The sequence below is a fragment of the Hyaena hyaena genome, unplaced genomic scaffold, assembly GCF_003009895.1.
Source record: "Hyaena hyaena isolate Hyena2069 unplaced genomic scaffold, ASM300989v1 scaffold_233, whole genome shotgun sequence".
Taxonomy (NCBI): domain Eukaryota; kingdom Metazoa; phylum Chordata; class Mammalia; order Carnivora; family Hyaenidae; genus Hyaena; species Hyaena hyaena.
The window spans coordinates 2218984-2232760 of NW_024080866.1; the positions used below are offsets into that span (position 1 = coordinate 2218984).

Genomic DNA, 13777 nt, shown 5'->3' on the forward strand with positions numbered 1-13777 from the left:
GCTATACCCAAAGGAAGAGGTCCCCAGAATATGAGAGGAAGGGTTCCAGGCTGGATAATCAAAACAATATGATATACATCTTTTATTATCCCTGTTTTTCAGATAGGAAATGAAGGTTTATTTATTTATTTAAGCATATTTAATTTTAGTAATCTCTACACCCAATGTGGAGCTTGAAATCACCACTCAAGGTCAAGAAATCTCATGCTCTTCTGACTAAGCCAGCCAGGCACTCTGTAACTAAGGTTTAAAGAGTTCAAGTAATTGTCCAAAGACATATAGCAAATAGGTAGCAGTCTTAGGATCCATCTCACAGTATTCCAGAGGTTGTGCTCTTACCTACTCAGTGTATGGCCTTCTCAACTTAACCCTTGTCTGAATCTGTATTTAATTAACTTCCTTGACATAGGCATGGACAGTGTGTTATGTTGCTTCACCCATACACCCTCTCCTCTAAGACTTGACCCTATCTTTACTTTCCCCCAGGAAGCCCCCAGAGATTGACACGGTATTTTCCCTTGTCTAAATTTTCAGAGTATTTACACCTTGAGCCTTCCTAAGCCTGCCCTTGATAACTCAGTCTGATTATTTATTTGTTTATTTATTTTAAACTGTTTATTTTTGAGAGAGCACAGTGGAGGAGGGGCAGAGAAAGAGAGAGAGAGAATCCCAAGCAGGCTCTGTGTTATCAACAGGCAGCCCAAAGCAGGGCTTGAACCTGGGAACCTTGAGATTATGACCTGAGCTGAAAGGAAGAGTCAGAGGCTTAACCCACTGAGCCACCCAGATGCCCCAGCAGCCCATCTTATTTTTTTTTTTTTTTAAGATTTTTATTTATTTCTAGGAGAGAGAGAGAGAGACAGCGTGAGCAGGGGAGGGTCAGAGAGAGAGGGAGTCACAGACTGAAACAGGCTCCAGGCTCTGAGCTGGCAGTCAGCACAGAGCCCGAAGCGGGGCTCGAACCCACCAACCGCGAGATCATGACCTAAGCGAAAGTCAGACGCTTAACCGACTAAGCCACCCAGGCGCCCCTCATCTTATTTTTTTAAAAAATATTTTTATTTATTTCTAGGAGAGAGAGAGAGAGAGACAGCGTGAGCAGGGGAGGGTCAGAGAGAGAGGGAGACACAGACTCCGAAATAGGCTCCAGGCTCTGAGCTGGCAGTCAGCACAGAGCCCGACGCGGGGCTCGAACCCACGAACCGCGAGATCATGACCTAAGCGAAAGTCGGAGGCTTAACCGACTAAGCCACCCAGGCGCCCCAGCCCATCTTATTTTTAACTTTCCATTTCCTATAGCGAAAATTGAGACTCAGAGGAGTTACTTGCCCAGTTAACCAATGTTGCTTTGAACATACTAGGCACACAATACTATTTGTTGAATGGATTTATTTCCAATTTTTCATTTACAAACTTGCAATGAACATATATCTTTATTCCTATAAGTGGAATTGCCGAGTTCAGAGTCCGCTGTATTTACGAAGCGTGTATGTATATTTCGCCTGTATTTTAAAATCTTCTACTCTATCTTGTATCCAGTAGACTCTCAATAGAGGTTTCTTTGGGTGATTTATTTCTCGCGGTGCGTTTCGGGAGTTGTAGTCTTTGCGATGCTTGCTGGGAGCCGTGGTCTGAGCCAGGCTCAGGAGACGGGCGTGGACGTACCTACCACACGGCGGGCTTTAGGACCCGGCGGGGCACCGTGGCCCGGGGGAAGGGTCGGGGGAGGTCGGGAGCGCGTCCGTGAGCCGAGAGTAGCAGCGGCGTCGGTGGTGTCGGGAGCGAGCGGGTCCGGGAGCAGCGCGGGTGGTGGAGGAGGAGCCCGGGGCTCGGTAAGCGGCGCCGGCCCGGGCCGGTCCCCGAACCTAGCCAACCCCTGCAGCTCCTGCCGGACTAGGCCTTGGCCCCGAGGCGGCTCTGGGGGCGGGGCCTGCGCTCGCCCGGGGGACGACGGTGGTGACGGGGGGCGGGGGGGAGAGGGAGAGAGGACAGCTGCTGAGGCGGGCCGAGGCCGCGTGCGGCTAGGAGGCTGGGCCCGGGCGGCGGAGGGGGCTAGAAGCAGCTCGCTCCTCCAGCGGCCCGTCCCTCGGACCTTCCGGTGCGGGTCACGGCCCTCCCACTCCCTGCCGGGCCCTCCTAGCTGCCGGGATGCTGACCTTTGACCCCAGCATGGGGCTGATCGTATCGCCTCAAGCTGCCTCTGGACCCTCTCCCCCTCAGCTCGTCCCCAACCCTGGGAGGCCCTCTGCCCAGGCCAGCCTGACCCTGGGATGAGGGCGTTGCACAGGACCTCTGAGAATGGTTAGAGGCAGGCCCGTCTACCTGAAGTCTTTAGTTGTCCTGGAAGGGTCCTCATCCTGCCCCTTTTTTCAGTCTCTGATGGGCTGCAGCCCACCTTATACACAGAGTCAGTGAAGCTACCTTGTTTTCTCGGGGTTACTTGGTGCGAGCCTGGGAAACGAGCCTGTTCCCAGGCAGGCGTGGGGAAGAAATACGAGGAGAAAAAGGTTCTCTGAGGACGGAGTGCTGTCAGAAGCCAGGGCAGTGCGAGACTGGGGAGGTGCGAACTTGGGCCAGACCGAAAAATGTTGCTGGATCATCAAACCTTCCCCATTTCTTTCTCTCCAGAAAAAGTTTTGAGCGTAGTGAGGACTGTTCTTTGCTATTCTGAGTTCCCAGTGACTTAGTAAACCAGGACAAGTATGGTTTGTGTCCCTGTCTTAAGGACAAGTTAATGGCATTATTTTGGGTGTGTTTTAGCTGAATTTGTGTGCGTAGTACTTTCCTGTGTGCAAGTTTTTGGAATATCAAGTCTCTCAGTCTAGAGAGAGGTGGATCCTTCTTGTTAGGATTGTAAAGGGGGAATTCCCATTCTTAGTCACTTGGGGAGCCTTTATGACTTTTTTCTTTTCTTTTTTTTAAAGTAGGCTCTAGGCCTAGCTCAGAGCCCAAGCTGGGGCTTGAACTCAGGACCCTGAGATTGAGATCTGAGCCGAAATCAAGAGCTTAACTGACTGAGCCACCCAGGTGCCCTATGTTTTTTTTCATTGGATGTTTAGACATAATTCACCCATTCATTCAACATTTGTGTAATATAATTTTAGAAAACCCTTGAAAACTCAAAGCAGTTATGAAACTTTAAGTCTCACATAGAGTCAAGTTCAAAAATCCATAAGATTTGGGGAAATCACAAATAGGTCCAGGATATATGAAGGTGAACTGTTTATTCCACACACATTTGAGTAGATAGTATGTAACTGGTACTGGGGTTAGAAATATGAGTATCTTTTCTCAAGGACATCAGAGAAACACATTTCATATGAAAATTATAGTGCGTTGTGTTATAATCCATATAAAGAAATTTATACAGTGTGAAGGGAATATTGCCATTGTGAGGAGAGTCAAGGGTGTTTTTGCAGGGAGGAGATACTTGGGTTTTGAAGGATGAGTAGGAGCTTGTACAAATAAGTTGTTCCACTTCAAGAGCACAGTATGCCCAAAGGCATGGTGAAAGTGTGAAGACAAGAAATAACATGATGTTTAAGTATTAGAAATTTGTCCCAGATAGGATGTGTGGGGGGAGGAAATTGCCAGGAGTTAAGACTGAAAGGAGAATAGGGAGCCATTGGAGTTATTTATGTTAGGGAGTGACAGATGTGTGGATTAAAAGTAGTGATAAATGAGGCAGTGAACTAGTTACTGTAGTTGACCCGGAGTCTGAATAAAGTGTGGCATTGGGAATGAAGAGGAGGGGGTATGGATTTTAGAAATATTTCTGAGATCTGCAACATGACTTAGTGACTAGGAGGAGAGTAGGCTAAGGTTTGTATTTTGAGAGATTGGGTGAATGGGAATTTCATTGACCAGAATGTGGATTAGAAAAAGTAGAACACGTGTTTTTAAGGGTTGGGGTGATTATGGAAAGAGGAATAGGGGAGAGATCTGGTTTGTTGAGGTCAAGTTGATTGTGGAGTGTGCACACGGAAGTGTTGTGAGGCATCTGGAAGTAAGGAGGCCTGGTGAGCTTAATACTTTGGCAATAGCTCTCTGTAGGTGAGGGCATATATGAAAAAGTCCTGGGGAAAATGATGTTTATTTTGTTTGTTGATAAGGAAGACTCAGAATCTGCACTGCTTCCATTCAACAGTGAGCTTCTCAAGGCAAGTACCAGAACTTAGTAATTTTGGGCCTCCCTTTTTGTCTTATGTTATACCTGTGCCATTATAAGGTCTTGATAAATGTTAGTTATTAAGCCAGCAAGAAATCCATTTACTTTGCAAGGTTGCAGTTACCTTTTGGGTTTTAAGAAGATTATAGGAGTCTGTCTTACAAGTTTCATTTTATACTTAGGTCGTATTCATGAGGCTTGTATGGTTCGACAGGAAAGGAAATGAAGAAGATATGAGTGACGTGCTGCTTGAGGAGGTTCAGGGCTTGAACAGGAGATAGACAGCATTAATTTGCAGGAGGCTCCTGCTCATTGAGAAAAGGATCTTGCAATGAATTCTCATTCTGGGAGATGTCAGAAAAATGTGATTTTCAATCACTTTCCCGAAATCCTGTCAATTTGGAGCTGGATCCTCCTCATGAAGGTGCAAGCGTGTTCCATCTTGTTTAAAATAATTTGAAAGGGAACCTGAGGTAGTCATGTTTATTTAAACTTCTTCATCTGTATTATTAGTTTGTGCAAGTAGGCAGACTCAGTAAATTCTTTTGGGACTAGACTGAATTCTCTTCTGTGAAGCTACTTCACCTCTAGTGGATGCAGGCAGTGGCTGATACCTCGAGTAAAGATTGGGAAATTCCTGGTTTTGCCATTTGCTGCTTAGTCTTAGGAAAGTCCCTGATTACTTCTAGTTTCCTTTCTTTTTACTTTATTTTTAATGTTTATTTATTTCTGAGAGAGAGAGAGAGAGAGAGAGACAGAATGCAAGTGGGAGAGGGGCAGAGAAAGAGGGAGACAGAATCCGAAGCAGGCTCCAGGCTCTGAGCTGTCAGTACAGAGTCCGACGTGGGTCTTGAACCCATGAAACTTGAGATGATGACCTGAGCGGAAGTCAGATGCTCAACCTACTGAACCACCCAGGCGGGCCCGCCCCCACCTTTTTAAAATTTATTTTTGTGAGAGAGAAACAGACAGATCTACCGACAGACGGAGCATGAGTGGGGGAGGGGTGAGAGAGAGGGAGACACAATCTGAAGCAGGCTCCACACTCCGAGCTGTCAGCATAGAGCCCACTGCAGGGCTTGAACTCACCAACGGTGAGATAATGACCTGAGCCAAAGTTGGTGGCTTATCTGTCTGAGCTACCCAGACACCCCTACTTATACTTTCAGGTATAGGGGCTAAACACCTGTTCTGAGGTGAGCCCTGTCTAGAGCACATGCAAGATGTGAATGCTGCCCCGTGGTGGCTCATGTACCTACTGAATCAGGCTGGTTCTTTCCTTTTTTAAAAAAAAAAAAATTTTTTTTTAACATTTATTTATTTTTGAGAGAGAGAGAGACAGAGTGAGGAGGGGAGGAGCAGAGAGAGAAGGAGACACAGAATCTGAAGCAGGCTCCAGGCTCTGAGCTGTCATCCCAGAGCCTGACACGGGGCTCAAACTCACGAACCGGGAGATCATGACCTGAGCCCAAAGTTGGCTGCTTAACTGACTGAGCCACCCAGGTGCCCCTGGGCTGGTTCTTTCCTAGTAGAAAATAGGGATGATGCTTGTCAGACAATATCCTGAGTTGGCTGACTCCTTGGATAAGGTGGGAACATTGATATTGTGGATATCAGGTTGGAGTTTCCACAGAACTTTAACTGAATACGGATTTTGAGTATTCTCAAACCTCATTCTCAACACCTCATTTTTTGAACTACTGGGATATTCTGATAGGACGAAGGGCTACCAGAGAGAAAGGTTTAGTGCCTTTATCTCTTGCTATAGCTGTTTTACTTTGGGCAGAGTGAAATCCTCATTGTAAAATTATGGTAATTAAGTATGTACTACAATAGTACCTACCTACTTGTAAAGATTAAATAAAGTATAGTTAAAGTACTTACAACAGTGCCAACAATGCAGTGAGTATTCAGTAGTGTTATTTATTATATGTCACCTTGATTGGAAGGCTGTGCTCTGAAAGATTTGGAGGAATGAATGATGAATTCCATCCCCAGGGCTTCATGAAAGAGAAGTGATAGCATGAGGCGATGGTGGCCTATCCTTTAGCTCTCTGTGAAGAGAATTCAAAGAGGTGGCTTCTCGAGTGCAGACTTCACTCTGTTTTTGTTTTGGAGATGAGAGACTTGGAGTGACTAGCACTAAAAATCCATTAAAATCCATTAAAATGAAAACACTTATATGCTTGCTTTAGGGCCAGTCTGTGAGGTGGAATCGGGGGAACCAGTGTCCCGGGCTATGAGAGAAGCTGTGGTCAGTAACCTCGTGGAACAGTAGGATGTGAATCCAGCAAGTGAACTAAATCCTCAGTCCTTCAGAAAGGAGGAGGCGTGTTGGGAACTGGTTTGAGAGTTAAGGGTTGGGGTTTGGAAGTAGAAATACCCTACGTTTTCTTAAATGCTTATAGTGCTAGTATTTACCTCCAGGAAGTGTGGTATGCCTTTCAGAAGAACTTAGGGAGCAGATAACTTCTACCTAAGGATTAGACACACACACACACACACACACACACACACACACACACACACATCCACATCCACCCACCCACCCATTCACCCACCCCTGCTTCTAGAGGAACTAGGGGACTTTTAGGAGAGCCAGGGCAGGAACATACTGCTGCTTCTTGTGTATGGGGTGAATGGCCAGTGATCCGACAATGATGATATTTAACTCAACTAGCCACAACTTCTGGGGAGACAGGGTTTTCATCTCCTTCACTTGAAGCATTGTAGATTACTATAGTCAGTGTGTCTGGTAGTGATCTTTTGCAGATGGACAAACTGGGGCTAAGGTCCTAAGGGAAGGGATGCCATTGGTGAGTTAGTGTGGGGAGAGTGAGCTGGGAGTAGGTGAGGGCTGCTCCAGTGCCTTTTCTAGAGGTGCCAAGTTTTATTCATCCTCTCAAAATGGTCCTACGTCAAATGCTTTCAAAGCATTTGATGAGTTTGAGGCTTTGATGAGTACTTCTCAAACTTTAGTGAATATCAGAATTACTTGGGGTAGAGTTTTTCAACCTTGTTACCTTTGACATATTAAGCCAGATGATTCTTTGTCGTGAGGACTGTCCAGTGCATTGTAGAATGTTAGCTGTCCTCGACCTAGTAGATGCTGGTAGTATCTCCTTTCCCAGTTGTGACAACCAAAAATGTTTCCAGTCGTTAATGTCCCCTGGAAGGCAAAATTGCCACAGTTGAGAACCACTGACCTGAGGTGATTATTAAAAATCTAGGCCCCTAGTGTGTCAACTCTACTATAAAAAAAACAAACAAACAAAAACAAAAAAAAAAAACTAGACCCCTAGTCCTTATCTTGAAAAGTCTGTTTCAGTGGGGGGAAAAGGGAGCTTAGGAATCTCCATATTCAGGAGGCACCTCAGGAGATTCTGAAACAAATGATCACAGCTCAGTGATAGCAAAGTACAATCTGTCCTAAGCTGAGAGCTGTATAGATTTATACTTGACTTGCTCTCCATTTCATCTTTCTGTCTTATCTTACTGTATTTTTCCATTTCATTATCAAATTTTGGTGGAGAATGCCCTCAGAGCACTGACTAAGCTCAATTAAAATATTGGGGTGCCTGAGTGGGTTAAGTGTCCGACTTGAGCTCAGGTGATGATCTTGTAGCTCGTGAGTTCAAGCCCCAAGTTGGGCTCTGCGTGCACAGCTCAGAGCCTCGAGCCTGCCACTAGTTCTGTGTTTTCCTCTCTGCCCGTTTCCCACTTGTGCTCTTTCTCTCTCTCCTAAAAATAAACATTAAAAAAATTACTATCAATTAAATCTTTCAGTGGATATCAGTGAGTTTCAGCTGTTCCCCCCCTCCCCCCAGTTACCATATTGGATACATCTATCAACTTTACTAGACAGATTCCTCTCCAGTATTTTCTTCCAAGTTTTTCTGCCATTCCATTCATTTGTATATCTTTTTCACTTTACCATTATCAGTATTTATATACAATATTTATATACATATGCATGTGTCAGACACATGCATATGTATCTTTTACTATTTACCATGGCACTTCTACCCATTGGCAAACTAGAGTGTTGAAACTCAAGGTATCTGGACATCCCAAAGTTTATTAAGATCAGCGAGTATATAATCTTCCTCCTTACTGTCCTAGAATCTCATTTCAGTTTCTCTGCAGATCCTTGGCTTTGTTTCAGTGTAGGTTACACCACTTCTGCCTGCTCCTCTGCCTTTTGAGAGACAGTGTAGCATAGTGGTTAAGAGCAGGGACTCTAACATGTGGCTGAGTTTGAGTCCCTACTCTCACACTGGCAAGTTTTTTTTTTTTTTGGTAGCTACTTTATGTTTTAGGTTTTTTTTTTAATTTTTTAAAAATGTTTTATTTATTTCTAGGAGAGAGAGAGAGAGAGAGAGCATGAGCAGGGGAGGGTCAGAGAGAGAGGGAGTCACAGACTGAAACAAGCTCCAGGCTCTGAGCTGGCAGTCATCACAGAGCCCGATACCGGGCTCGAACCCACAAACCGCGAGATCATGACCTAAACGAACGTCGGACGCTTAACCAACTAAGCCACTCAGGCGCCCCTGTTTTAGTTTTCTTATGGTAAAGTTCCTGGATCATAGGTCTGTCAGGATAAAACCAATTAATGTATACAAAGTGCTTAGAACAGTGCCTGGTGCATAGTAAGTGCTAAGTAAATGTTGACACTTTGGTTGGTATTTTTGATTAGTGTCCTGAGTGTGCAAGTTGGGGTCCTTAGTAGTTCTAGTGTTCTGCATGGGTGCTGTTCATTTTCATACACAGACTTTTTAAAATTTATTTTTATTTATGTTTTATTAAAAAAGTTTATTTACCTTTTTAAAGTTTATTTTTATTTATTTTGAAAGAGAGAGAGAGAGAGTGTGTGTGTGTGTGTGTGTGTGTGTGTGTGTATGCAAATGTATGAGGGAGGAGAGAGGGAGAGGGAGAGGGAGAATTCCAGGCAGGCTCTGGGCTGTCAGTGCAGAGCCTAATTCGGGGCTCCCTCCCACAATTGTGAGATCATGATCTGAGCTAAAATGAAGAGTTGGGGGCACTTATCTGACTAAGCCACCAGGTGCCCCCAGACGTCTTTTTTAGATCAAGGAGTAGCTATGTAATGAGAAGTGTACAACTTGATTTTATTTGCACATGTACACATTTGTGTGACCTCCACTTTGATCAAGATAGAGCACATTTGCAGCACCTGAGAAGGCTTCCTTGTGCCCCTTCTCACTCATCTCCCCACCAGAGGTAACCACTATTCTGACCTCTGTCACCATAAATTAATTTTGCTGTCTTTGAACTTCGTGTAAATAGAATCATTTGTGGGGTGCCTGGGTGGCTCAGTCTGTTAAGCCTCTGACTTTGGCTCAGGTCATGATCTCACGGTTCGTGGGTTCGAGCCCGTGTTGCGCTCTGTGCTGACAGCTAGCTCAGAGCCTGCAGCCTCTTTCAGATTCTGTATCTCCCTCTCTCTCTGACCCTCCCCTGCTCATGCTGTCTCTCTCTCTCTCTCAGAAATAAATGAAACATTAAAAAAAATAGAATCATTTGTTTGTACTCTGTGAAAGTGATCAATATTGTTTCAGTAATTTGTTTTTTAAATTTCTGGGTAGTACTCTGTTGTACGAATACATTATAATCTTCCCATTCTGCTGATGGACATTTGAATTCCTTTTTATGTGTGGAAAAAACTCACAAAAACACAAGATACCCACTTCAGAAACCTTTCAGCATTTTAAAAAGGGAATGTTTATTATAATCTAGGCACTTTGGCTCTTCTGTTTCTCAAACATGCCAAGTATGTTCAAATCCTGGAGACTTTGCCTTTGCCATTCCCTCTCTGCTTTTCCCTCTAACATTTTTGCCAAGACTCTTACATCGCTGTTTCCTTCCCATTATTCTGGTTCCAGCCCCCGTGTTGCTTGTCATAGAGGCCTGCTTTAATCTCCTAGTCTAATGTAGTCCCCCTGTATAATTTGTCTTCAAGGTACTTATCACTGTCTCAATTTGCTTGTTGTCTTTCCCCCACTCTAGAATGAAAACTCTGAAAGCAGAAATCTTACCTGTCTTGTTCACTGCTGTATCCCTAGTGCTTAGCACCAAAAAGGTGCCCAATAGGTATTTGTAGAATGAATGAATGCCTGATCTGTGCATATGTTTTTTCTTTCTAGAAGGTGGGCATATTCGTTTTTATTCATTTCTTCTTTCTCATTTTTCCTCTTCTTTCTCTTTTTTCTTGTATACTTGTTGAAATGTTTTAGGATGTTTACCTCAGCATCTGCCTAGAGGTGGTGTTTTGGAGCTTCCCTTACTAGTGAAGAGAAGGTGAGACTTGCTGACAGTCCATTACCAATATGAACCTAGAACCCCAGGCCATTAAATTTGGAAAGCCTGTCAAGAGCTGTTCCATGGCTTTTCTTCCCAGGTTTATGGAGATGTAATTGATGTATTATTGAGATTATAATTGATATATAACATTGATATATAATTTTAAGGTGTACAGTGTGGTGATTTGATACCCATATATATTGTGGAATGATTGTGATGATAAGGTTAATTAAAATATTCATGCATGGGGCTCCTGGGTGGCCCAGTCAGTTGAGCGTCTGACTTTAACTCAGGTCATGATTTCACAGTTTGTGAGTTCTAGCCCTGTGTTGGGCCCTGTGCTGTGAGCATAGAGCCTGGAGCCTGTTTCGGATTCTGTGTCTCCGTCTCTCTCTGTCCCTCTTCTGCTGTTCTCTCTCTCTAAAAAATAAATAAACATTAAAAAAAAACCCCATTCATCCATCATCTCACATAGGCATATGCATGTTGTTGCAAATGGCAAGATTTCCTTCTTTTTTGTGGCTGAATGCTATTCCATTGTATGTGTATACCATATTTTCTTTATCCATTCATTTATTGACAAGACACTTAGGTTGTTTCCATATCTTGGTTATTGTGAATAATGCTACAGTGAACATGGGGATGCCAGTATCTCTTTAATGAGACAGTGATTTCATTTCCTTTGGATATATACCCGGAAGTGCGACTGCTAGAGCATATCATAGTTTTATTTTTGATATTTTGAGGAACCTCTATACTGTTTTCTGTAGTGGCTGTTCTCAACAGTGCACAGAGGTTCCCTTTCTGCACATCCTCGCCAGTGCTTCTTTTTACAAATTGGCAAGTTGAAGCCCAGGGGAGGGCAGGAAACTAAACTTTATAGAATGAATGTATAAGAATTGGGACTTAAACTCAAGACATTTTGCTTTTAAATGTTTTTTTTTAATTTTTAAAATTTTTATTTTTAGAGAAAGAAGGACAGAGCGTGAGTGGGGGAGCAGCAGAGAGAGAGGGAGACACAGAATCTGAAACAGGCTCCAGGCTCTAAGCTGTCAGCACAGAGCCCAATGTAGGGCTTGAACTCAGGAATGGCGAGATCATGACCTGAGCTGAAGTCAGATGCTTAACTGACTGAGCCACTCAGGCGCCCCTAGACGTTTTGCTTTTAGATTTTTTTCCCGTTTTATTGAAAAATAACTGACAGACATCACTGTAAAAGGTGATCATTTTATTTACATATATTGTGAATTGATTACCTCGGGTTTTGTTAACCTCTGTCATCTCATGTAGATACAATACAATATAATAGACTTTTGATAGTTTAACCCTGGTAACTCTGGAAATTACAGTGAATTTCTGTTAAATTACTTTACTGCTACTAGAGTTGGCATATATTGTACTCAAGAACACAATAAAGTAAATGAATAACTAACTTGCTTAGTATAACTAGCATTTCTTGCATATTAGGCATTGGAAGAGTTTGGAAGAGTTTGGCTTTAGATTTTAAAATCTTGATATTTGGTTATTTGACCCTGAAGGGATATGAAGTGATGTGCACTTAAGACATTGTGGTTGGATTGCCTTAAGATGTAACGCGTAAAAAGTTGTATGACTTGAGTCTTTCAGAGAGAAGTTGTTCTGCAGGTCATGGGATTGGCAGTCCCTGAGGTTTAGGAATAAAAGACTTCATTGATTTACCATTTACCATTGGGTTGGGGGGATTTGAAACCACTCCTGAGTTTGATGGTAGGTGATATTAGGATTGATATGTTGCCTTGTTCTTTTTTATACTATGCCTATTATATCTTTATTTCTGAGAAAATGTGTTAAAGCCTAAGATGGCATTTCTGTGGGATTACAGTGGCTTTGCTGTATTTGCTGCTTTGCCAGAAGGATTTAAAAGCCCGGATCAACAGAGGTCATAGTGTAGTCATAAAATGCTTCTTTCCCTTCCTCATGGTGCCATAGCAGTTTCTTTGTACTTTTATTCTATTTCGCATGATTTGCCTAGTGCTGTGGGGTTATCATGTGTCTAATATGTCTGTCTCTGCCAATCATTGTGAGCTTCTTGAGGATCAGCTCTGTAGTTTCATCTTTGTAACCTCATAGTGCTTAAATTAGTGTCTTGCAACATTTAGGTGGGTTTTTTGTTTTGTTTTTTTACAACAAAAAATTTTGTTATGTATTTATTTTGAGAGAGAGAGAGCATGAGTCAGGGAGGGGCAGAGGGAGAGGGAGGGAGAATCCAAGACAGGCTCCGTGCTGTTAGCACAGAGTGACGTGGGGCTTGGACCGATGAATGGTGAGATCATGACCTGAATTGAAGTTGGATGTTTTAACTGACTGGGATACCCATGCACCCCTAGGTGTTTCTTATGTGTTTGTGGTATTTCAGTGATGCTGAAAGAATTATTCAATGATATGTCTAGTCCAGGGCCTTGTTTTACTTGTAAGGAAACCAGGAAACACAATGACTCAACTCTATTTCATCTGGATGGCTGGAACACCTGTGTTCTAGTCTCAGTTCTGCTGGTTGGTCCATTATGCTTTGCTGCTCCTCAGCTGCTGCTGGTTTTCTACAAAGAGGAGGGTTGTGAAAGGGGAGGAAAAACACCAAGAGGACATAAACAAATTACATTCATGGTACTGATGTGCTCTACCAGTCAGATATTTTACTTTCTAAGAGCAGAGTCTTAATTTCTGAAATTCCCCCCCACCCTCAAAACTCTGTAATACAGAGTTCCACACTTCTCTCATTCTTCCACCCTAGAAGCATTGTTATCTATGTTCCATGGGTACAAGTACTGGCCGGAGATGGAGACTCTATGTTGTCAGTTTCCAGTCACATTTCAGGCACCTTGGGTGGTAAATTCCGATTGCCTGTGATGATGACAGAGAGTAATGAGACAAGGCCCTTGGCTGAATTTTCCCCCTGCTTCAAATGGGGAAGAATGATGAAAAGAATTTAACTTCTTAGGAAATCTGGTACTTTGGATGGAATTGTTTTTCCCTCCTCTCCTATTCCTTTTTGCTTATTAGAAAATATTGATTTTGAAATAGAGAAAGTGAGTTTATTAGATTTGGGGTGGACATTGATTAGCTGTAACCCAATTATAAATCCTCAGAGGGCCATGTTTGTAAACAGGCGCTTCTCACACCCATGAACTAGTGGTTCCTGTTATTCCCGCTAATCAACTGGTTGAAGCTGAACACATGAAAGATCTATATCCACTAAGTTTAGAATTGCATTGCTTTTGATTTATTTTAATAGGATCCTGTTGATTTCCAATT

General features: G+C 43.2%; 1 protein-coding gene across 2 annotated transcripts in view; it reads left to right on the top strand.

Annotated features, from left to right (window-relative positions):
- The first annotated feature begins 1554 nt into the window (after positions 1 to 1554).
- The window catches only part of ARMH3 (armadillo like helical domain containing 3), a 175904-nt gene continuing 163681 nt past the window's right edge, over positions 1555 to 13777 (top strand). For both annotated transcript variants that reach the window (XM_039243948.1, XM_039243949.1), the window contains exon 1: positions 1555 to 1832. The gene's annotated coding sequence lies outside the window, so the exon portion shown is untranslated. The remainder of the gene's footprint in view (positions 1833 to 13777) is intronic.